Source organism: Arachis hypogaea, chromosome 12 (genome assembly GCF_003086295.3).
Source record: "Arachis hypogaea cultivar Tifrunner chromosome 12, arahy.Tifrunner.gnm2.J5K5, whole genome shotgun sequence".
Classification (NCBI taxonomy): Eukaryota; Viridiplantae; Streptophyta; class Magnoliopsida; order Fabales; family Fabaceae; genus Arachis; species Arachis hypogaea.
Genome location: NC_092047.1, coordinates 31,006,557 through 31,016,207, shown reverse-complemented (window position 1 = coordinate 31,016,207; position 9,651 = coordinate 31,006,557). Strand labels below are relative to the sequence as shown.

General features: G+C 39.9%; 1 non-coding gene across 1 annotated transcript; it reads left to right on the top strand.

The window, feature by feature from the left end:
* Positions 1 to 1,041: 1,041 nt before the first annotated feature.
* LOC112731082 (small nucleolar RNA R71) lies at positions 1,042 to 1,149 on the top strand. The gene has a single exon (XR_003166875.1). It is a non-coding gene; the product is annotated as a small nucleolar RNA R71 (small nucleolar RNA).
* The last annotated feature ends 8,502 nt before the right edge of the window (positions 1,150 to 9,651 follow it).

Sequence of the window (9,651 nt, the reverse complement as noted above, 5' to 3'; positions counted from 1 at the left end):
GTCTCATTACCAAACAACCTGGCATTTAGCTTCATGATTGCTCCAAGGTACTTAGCAACTTGCTCTTCAGTAACATCTTCATCCTCTTCAGAGGAAGAATACTCATCAGAGCTCATGAATGGCAAAAGTAAATTCAATGGAATCTCTATGGTCTCAGTGTGAGCCTCAGATTCCCATGGTTCCTCATTAGGGAACTCCTTGGAGGCCAGTGGGCGTCCATTGAGGTCTTCCTCAGTGGAGATTACTGCCTCTTCCTCCTCTCCAGGTTCGGCCATGTGAGACGTGTTTATGGCCTTGCACTCTCTCTTTGGATTCTCTTCTGTATTGCTTGGGAGAGTACTAGGAGGGAGTTCAGTAATTTTCTTACTCAGTTGACCCACTTGTGCCTCCAAATTTCTAATGGAGGACCTTGTTTCAGTCATGAAACTTTGAGTTGTTTTGATTAGATCAGAGACAATGGTTGCTAAGTTAGAGTGGCTTTGCTTAGAATTCTCTGTCTGTTGCTGAGAAGATGATGGAAAAGGCTTGCCATTGCTAAACCTGTTTCTTCCACCATTATTGTTGTTGAAACCTTGTTGAGGTCTCTGTTGATCCTTCCATGAGAGATTTGGATGATTTCTCCATGAAGGATTATAGGTGTTTCCATAGGGTTCTCCCATGTAATTCACCTCTTCCATTGCTGGGTTCTCAGGATTATAAGCTTCTTCTTCAGAGGAAGCTTCCTTAGTACTGCCTGTTGCTGCTTGCATTTCAGACAGACTCTGAGAAATCATATTGACTTATTGGGTCAATATTTTATTGAGCCAATATGGCATTCAGAGTATCAATCTCAAGAACTCCTTTCTTCTAAGCTATCCCATTATTCACAGGATTTCTTTCAGAAGTGTACATGAATTGGTTATTTGCAACCATTTCAATGAGTTCCTGAGCTTCTGCAGGCGTCTTCTTCAGATGAAGAGATCCTCCAGCAGAGCTATCCAATGACGTCTTGGATAGTTCAGACAGACCATCATAGAAAATACATATGATGCTCCATTCTGAAAGCATGTCAGAAGGGCACCTTCTGATCAATTGCTTGTATCTTTCCCATGCTTCATAGAGGGATTCACCTTCCTTCTATCTGAAGGTTTGGACTTCCACTCTAAGCTTGCTCAATTTTTGAGGTGGAAAGAACTTTGCCAAGAAGGCATTGACTAGCTTTTCCCAAGAGTTCAGGCTTTCTTTAGGTTGTGAATCCAACCATGTCCTAGCTCTGTCTCTTACAGCAAAAGGGAAGAGCATAAGTTTGTAGACTTCAGGGTCAACCCCATTGGTCTTGACGGTGTCACAGATTTGCAAGAATTCAGCTAAGAACTGATGAGGATCTTCCATTGGAAGTCCATGAAATTTGCAATTCTGTTGCATTAGAGAAACTAATTGAGGCTTAAGCTCAAAGTTGTTTGCTCCAATGGCAGGGATTGAGATGCTTCTCCCATAGAAGTCGGGAGTAGGTGCAGTAAAGTCACCAAGCACCTTCCTTGCATTGTTGGCATTGTTGTTTTCGGCTGCCATGGTTTCTTCTTCTTTGAAAAGCTCTGTTAGGCCCTCTAGAGAGAATTGTGCTTTAGCTTCTCTTAGCTTTCTCTTCAAGGTCCTTTCAAGTTCAGGATCAGCTTGAACAAGTATGTCTTTATCTTTGTTCCTGCTCATATGAAAGAGAAGAGAACAAGAAAGTAGGGAATCCTCTATGTCACAGTATAGAGATTCCTTGAGGTTTCAGAGGAAAAGAAGAATAGAAGGAAGAGGTAGATGGAGGAGAATTCGAACATATAAAGAAGGAGGGAGTTCGAATTGTACCTTGAGGAGGAGTGTTAGTCCTTTAAATAGAAGGATATGAGAAGAAGGGAAGAATTTTCGAAAATTAAAGTAAAAGATTTTGAAATAATCAAAAAGAAGTTTGAAAATTTGATTGATGATTTTCAAAAACTAAAATTGGGAAAGCAATTAAGTGATTTTAAAAAAAGATTTTGAAATTAGAAAAGATATTATTGAGAGTTAATTTTGAAAAAGATGTGATTGAAAAGATATGATTGAGAAGATATAATTGAAAATCAATTTAGAAAAAGAAAGTTTTTAAAATTAAAGTTGATTACTTGACTAACAAGAAATTAGAAGATATGATTTTAGAATTAAAACTTTTGATCCTTTCTTAATAGACAAGTAACAACTAGAAAATTTTGAAGTAAATCATTAATTATAACAAGGATTTTCAAAAATAATAAAAAATGGAAAGAAATTGATTTTGAAGAGATATGATTTGAAAAAGATTTGATTTTGAAAAATTATGAAGATTTGAAAAAAATTTGCATTAAAAACAAAATCTTCCCTCTTGTGTCATCCTGGCGTTAAACGCCCAGAATGGCATCCATTCTGGCGTTTAACGCCCAAAATCCTACCTTTTTGGGCGTTAAACGCCTAGCCAGGTACCCTGGCTGGCGTTTAAATGCCAGTTTTTCTTCTTCACTGGGCGTTTTGAACGCCCAGTTTTTTCTGTTTGATTCCTCTGCTGAATGTTCTGAATCTTCAATTCTCTGTATTATTGACTTGAAAAGACATCATTTTGAAAATATTTTTGAATTTTTAATGATGAGAAACAATAAAAATGCAACTAAGATCAAATAAACAATGCATGCAAGACACCAAACTTAAAATTAGACACTAGACTCAAACAAGAAACATAAAATATTTTTTATTTTTATGATTTTATAAAAATTTTTTGTGATTTTTGAAACTTATATGGGAAAGAGAATAAAAAGATTCAAAACTTTTTAATAAGAATTCCAGGAATCATGCAATGTTAGTGTAAAGCTTCAGTCTAAAAAGATTAGACATGGTTGGCCAAGCTTCAGCAGAACATTACATTCAGCAGCTAAATTGATGAGAATCAATCAGCTTTTGTGATGATAAGAACATCACCTTGAAACTCTAGAATTCATTCTTAAAAATTCTGAAAAATAAAAAGAAAAGTACCTAATCTAAGCAACAAGATAAATTGTCAGTTGTCCAAACTCGAACAATCCCCGGCAACGGCGCCAAAAACTTGGTGCGCGAAATTGTGATCATCAACAATGGTGCCAAAGACTTGGAGCTCTCAAACGTGAATCACACTTTGTCACAATTCCGCACAACTAACCAGTAAGTGCACTGGGTCGTCCAAGTAATACCTTACGTGAATAAGGGTCGATCCCACGGAGACTGTCGGCTTGAAGTAAACTATGGTCACCTTGTAAATCTCAGTCAGCCGAATTTAGATGGTGATGGAGAATTGATAATTAAAAGATAAATAAAACATAAAATAAAGATAGAGATACTTATGTAATTCTTTGGTTGGAATTTCAGATAAGCGTATGAAGATGCTTTGTTCCTCCTGAACCTCTGCTTTCCTATTGCCTTCTTCCAATCATTCATACTCCTTTCCATGGCAAGCTTTATGTTGGACATCACCGTTGTCAATGGCTACTTCCCGTCCTCTCAGTGAAAACGTTCCAAATGCGCTGTCACCGCACGACTAATCATCTGTCGGTTCTCGATCATGTCGGAATAGGATCCATTGATCCTTTTGCGTCTGTCACACGCCCCACAATCGCGAGTTTGAAGCTCGTCACAGTGGTGCACGAAATTGTGATGTCCAGGCTCGAACAATCCCTGGTAATGGCTCCAAAGCTTGGTGCTTTGATCTTAATTCATAATTGTCACAACTTCGATACAACTAACCAGCAAGTGCACTGGGTCGTCCAAGTAATACCTTACGTGAGTAAGGGTCGAATCCCACGGAGATTGTTGGTATGAAGCAAGCTATGGTCACCTTGTAAATCTCAGTTAGGCAGATATAAAGTGATAATGGTGTTTTCGAATATTATATAATAAAATAGGGATAGAGATACTTATGTAAATCATTGGTAGGAATTTCAGATAAGCGAATGGAGATGCTTTTCGTTCCTCTGAACCTCTGCTTTCCTGCTATCTTCATCCAATCAGTCTCACTCCTTTCCATGGCTGGCTTTATGTGATACATCACCACTGTCAATGGCTACTTTCGGTCATCTCTCGGGAAAATGATCCAATGCCCTGTCACGGCACGGCTAATCGTCTGGAGGCATCACCCTTGTCAATGGCTTCATCTTATCCTCTCAGTGAATAATATGCTCACGCACCCTGTCACGGCACGGCTATTCATCTGTCGGTTCTCGATCATGCTGGAATAGGATTTACTATCCTTTTGCGTCTGTCACTAACGCCCTGCAATCGCGAGTTCGGAGCTCGTCACAGTCATTCAATCATTGAATCCTACTCGGAATACCACAGACAAGGTTTAGACTTTCCGGATTCTCTTGAATGCCGCCATCATTCTAGCTTACGCCACGAAGATTCTGGTTAGGAGATCTAAGAGATACTCATTCTAGCTTAATTCATGTAGAACGAAAGTGTTTGTCAGGCACGTGTTCATAAGGGAGAAGGATGATGAGCGTCACACATAATCATCACCTTCATCACGTTCTTGGGTGCGAATGGATATCTTAGAAGATAAATAAGAAGAATTGAATAGAAAACAGTAGTACTTTGCATTAATCTTTGAGGAACAGCAGAGCTCCACACCTTAATCTATGGAGTGTAGAAACTCTACCGTTAAAAATACATAAGTGAAGGTCCAGGCATGGCCGAGATGGCCAGCCCCCTAAAATGTGATCAAAGGATCATAAGGTAATCCAAAGATGCCAAATACAATAGTAAAAGGTCCTATTTATAATAAACTAGCTACTAGGGTTTACATGAGTAAGTAATTGATGTACAAATCCACTTCCGGGGCCACTTGGTGTGTGCTTGGGCTTGGGCTTGAGTGTTACACGTGTAGAGGTCCTTTCTGGAGTTGAACGCCAGCTTTTGTGCCAGTTTGGGCGTTCAACTCTGGTTTTGGCTCCTTTTCTGGCGCTGGACGCCAGATTTGGGTAGAAGGCTGGCGTTGAACGCCAGTTTACGTCATCTATTCTTGGCCAAAGTATGGACTATTATATATTTCTGGAAAGCCCTGGATGTCTACTTTCCAACGCAATTGGAAGCGCGCCATTTCAAGTTCTGTAGCTCCAGAAAATCCACTTTGTGTGCAGGGAGGTCAGAATCCAACAGCATCAGCAGTCCTCTTTCAACCTCTGAATCTGATTTCTGCTCAAGTCCCTCAATTTCAGCCAGAAAATACCTGAAATCACAGAAAAACACACAAACTCATAGTAAAGTCCAGAAATGTGAATTTAACACAAAATCTATTAAAAACATCCCTAAAAGTAACTAGATCCTACTAAAAACATACTATAAACAATGCCAAAAAGCGTATAAATTATCCGCTCATCACAACACCAAACTTAAATTGTTGCTTGTCCCCAAGCAACTGAAAATCAAGTAGGATAAAAAGAATAGAATATACTATAAATTCCAAACTATCAATGAAACATAGCTCCAATCATATGAGCGGGACTTATAGCTTTTTGCCTCTTGAATAGTTTTGGCATCTCACTTTATCCATTGAGGTTCAGAATGATTGGCATCTATAGGAACTTCAGATTTCAGATAGTGTTATTGATTCTCCTAGTTCAGTATGATGATTCTTGAATACAGCTTCTTTATGAGTCTTGGCCGTGGCCCTAAGCACTTTGTTTTCCAGTATTACCACCGGATACATAAATGCCACAGACACATAACTGGGTGAACCTTTTCAGATTGTGACTCAGCTTTGCTAAAGTCCCCAATTAGAGGTGTCCAGGGTTCTTAAGCACACTCTTTTTTTTCTTTGGACCTTGACTTTAACCGCTCAGTCTCAAGTTTTCACTTGACACCTACACGCCACAAGCACATGGTTAGGGACAGCTTGGTTTAGCCGCTTAGACCATGATTTTATTCCTTTAGGCCCTCCTATCCACTGATGCTCAAAGCCTTGGGATCCTTTTTATTTGCCCTTGCCTTTTGGTTTTAAGGGTTATTGGCTTTTTGCTCTTGCCTCTTGGTTTTAAGAGCTTTGGCTTTTTCTGCTTGCTTTTTCTTTTTCTTTCTATTTTTTTTCGCCTATTTTTTTTCTGCAAGCTTTGTTCTTTGCTGCTTTTTCTTGCTTCAAGAATCATTTTTATGATTTTTCAGATTATCAAATAACATGTCTCCTAGTCATCATTCTTTCAAGAGCCAACATTTTTAACATTCTTAAACAACAACTTCAAAAGACATATGCACTGTTCAAGCATACATTCAGAAAACAAGAAGCATTGTCACCACATCAATATAATTAAACTAAGTTCAAGGATAAATTCAAAACTCATGTACTTCTTGTTCTTTTGATTTAAAACATTTTTTTTTACGAGAGGTGATGGATTCATAGGACATTTATAACTTTAAGACATAGTTACTACTACTAATGATCATGTAATGAAGACGCAAACATAGATAAGCACATAACATAGAAAATGAAAAACAGAGAAAGTAAGAACAAGGAATGAGTCCACCTTAGTGATGTCCTTGAGCTCTTCTATGTCTCTTCCTTGTCTTTGCTGCTCCTCCTTCATTGTTTTTAGATCTTCTCTGATTTCATGAAGGATGATGGAGTGCTCTTGATGTTCCACCCTTAGTTGCTTCCAATAATTGTGTGGAAGAAAATGTATCCCCTGAGGTATCTCAGGGATCTCTTGATTTGCAGTCAAATGTTCTACCACTGAGCTATAGACCCTTGATGGAAGCTTTTGTCTTCCCTTTCCTCTTTCTAGAGGCTTCTCTGGCCTTAGATGCCATCAATGGTTATGGAAAAAACAAAAAAGCTATGCTTTTTACCACACCAAACTTAGAATGTTGCTCGCCCTCGAGCAAAAGAAGAAAGAATAGAAGAATAAGAAGAAGATATGGAGGAGATGGAGGGAGATGTGTATTCGGCCATATGGGTGGGATTGGGTGGGAAAGAGATGTTGAATTTTGAAGGAAGGTGGGTGTTTGGATGTGAGTGGTAAAGAGTTAATAGGGAAGAGTGTTTATTGGGAATAGAGGATGATTGAGAAGAGAGAAGAGAGTGAGTGGAGGTAGGTGGGGATCCTGTGGGGTTCACAGATCCTGAGGTGATCCTGTGAGGTCCACAGATCTTGAGGTGTCAAGGCATTTACATCCCTGCACCAATTTAGGCATGCAAAATGCCCTTGCACACAACTCTGGGTGTTCAGCGCCAGGTTGGTGCCCAATTTGGGCGTTTAACGCCCATTTGCTGCCATTTCTGGCGTTGAACGCCAGAACCATGCTTGTTCTGGGCGTTCAGCGCCAGGATGCTCCCATTCTGGGCGTTCAGCGCCAGAACTATGCTCTGTTCTGGCGTTTGAACGCCAGATAGATGCTCCTCCAGGGTGTGATTTTTCTTCTGCTGTTTTTGATTCCGTTTTTGAATTTTTTGTTTATTTTGTGACTCCACATGATCATGAACCTAAGAAAACATGAAAAACAATAAAAATAAGAATTAGATAAACATTGGGTTGCCTCCCAACAAGCGCTTCTTTAATGTCAATAGCTTGACAGTGGGCTCTCATGGAGCCTCACAGATGTGCAGAGCTTTGTTGAGACTCTCCAACACCAAACTTAGAGTTTGGATATGGGAGTTCAACACCAAACTTAGAGTTTGGTTGTGGCCTCCCAACACCAAACTTAGAGTTTGACTGTGGGGGCTCTGGTTGACTCTGCTTGGAGAGAAGCTTTTTCTGCTTCCTCCCTGGTGCACGAAATTGTGATCTCCAGGCTCGTACAAATCTTGGTAATGGCTCCAAAGCTTGGTGCTCTGATCTTAATTCATAATTGTAACAACTTCGATACAACTAACCAGCAAGTGCACTGGGTCGTCCAAGTAATACCTTACGTGAGTAAGGGTCGAATCCCACGGAGATTGTTGGTATGAAGCAAGCTATGGTCACCTTGTAAATCTCAGTCAGGCAGATATAAAGTGATAATGGTGTTTTCGAATATTATATAATAAAATAGGGATAGAGATACTTATGTAAATCATTGGTAGGAATTTCAGATAAGCGAATGGAGATGCTTTTCGTTCCTCTGAACCTCTGCTTTCCTGCTATCTTCATCCAATCGGTCTTACTCCTTTCCATGGCTGGCTGTATGCAAGGGCATCACCGTTGTCAGTGGCTACATCCCCTCCTCTCAGTGAATAATATGCTCACGCACCCTGTCACGGCACGGCTATTCATCTGTCGGTTCTCGATCATGCTGGAATAGGATTCACCCTCCTTTTGCGTCTGTCACTAACGCCCAGCACTCGCGAGTTTGAAGCTCGTCACAGTCATTCAATCATTGAATCCTACTCAGAATACCACAGACAAGGTTTAGACCTTCCGGATTCTCTTGAATGCCGCCATCATTCTAGCTTACGCCACGAAGATTCCGGTTAGGAGATCTAAGAGATATTCATTCTAGCTTATTTCATGTAGAACGGAAGTGTTTGTCAGGCACGTGTTCATAGGGGAGATGGTGATGAGCGTCACACATAATCATCACCTTCATCACGTTCTTGGGTGCGAATGGATATCTTAGAAGCGAAATAAGATGAATTGAATAGAAAACAGTAGTACTTGCATTAATCTTTGAGGAACAGCAGAGCTCCACACCTTAATCTATGGAGTGTAGAAACTCTACCATTAAAAATACATAAGTGAAGGTCCAGGCATGGCCGAGATGGCCAGCCCCTCTGATCTAAGAACCAGGCGTCCAAAGATGGTTCAAAAGACTAGTAAAAGGTCCTATTTATAATAAACTAGTCACTAGGGTTTACATGAGTAAGTAATTGATGCATAAATCCACTTTCTTGGCCCACTTGGTGTGTGTTTGGACTGAGCCTGAGTGTTGCACGTGCAGAGGCCATTTGTGGAGTTGAACGCCAGTTTCTGTGCCAGTTTGGGCGTTCAACTCTGGTTTTGGATCCTTTTCTGGCGCTGGACGCCAGATTTGGGCAGAAGGTTGGCGTTGAACGCCAGTTTACGTCGTCAATTCTTGGCCAAAGTATGGACTATTATATATTGATGGAAAGCCCTGGATATCTACTTTCCAACGCAATTCGAAGCGCGCCATTTCGAGTTCTGTAGCTCCAGAAAATCCACTTTGAGTGCAGGGAGGTCAGAATCCAACAGCATCAGCAGTCCTTTTTCAACCTCTGAATCTGATTTCTGCTCAAGTCCCTCAATTTCAATCAGAAAATACCTGAAATCGCAGAAAAACACACAAAATCATAGTAAAGTCCAGAAATGTGAATTTAACATAAAAACTAATGAAAACATCCCTAAAAGTAACTAGATCCTACTAAAAACATACTAAAAACAATGCCGAAAAGCGTATAAATTATCCGCTCATCACAACACCAAACTTAAATTGTTGCTTATCCCCAAGCAATTGAAAATCAAATAGGATAAAAAGAAGAGAATATACTATAAATTCCAAACTATCAATGAAACATAGTTTCAATCATATGAGCGGGACTTATAGCTTTTTGCCTCTTGAATAGTTTTGGCATCTCACTTTATCCATTGAGGTTCAGAATGATTGGCATCTATAGGAACTCAGAGTTCAGATAGTGTTATTGATTCTCCTAGTTCAGTA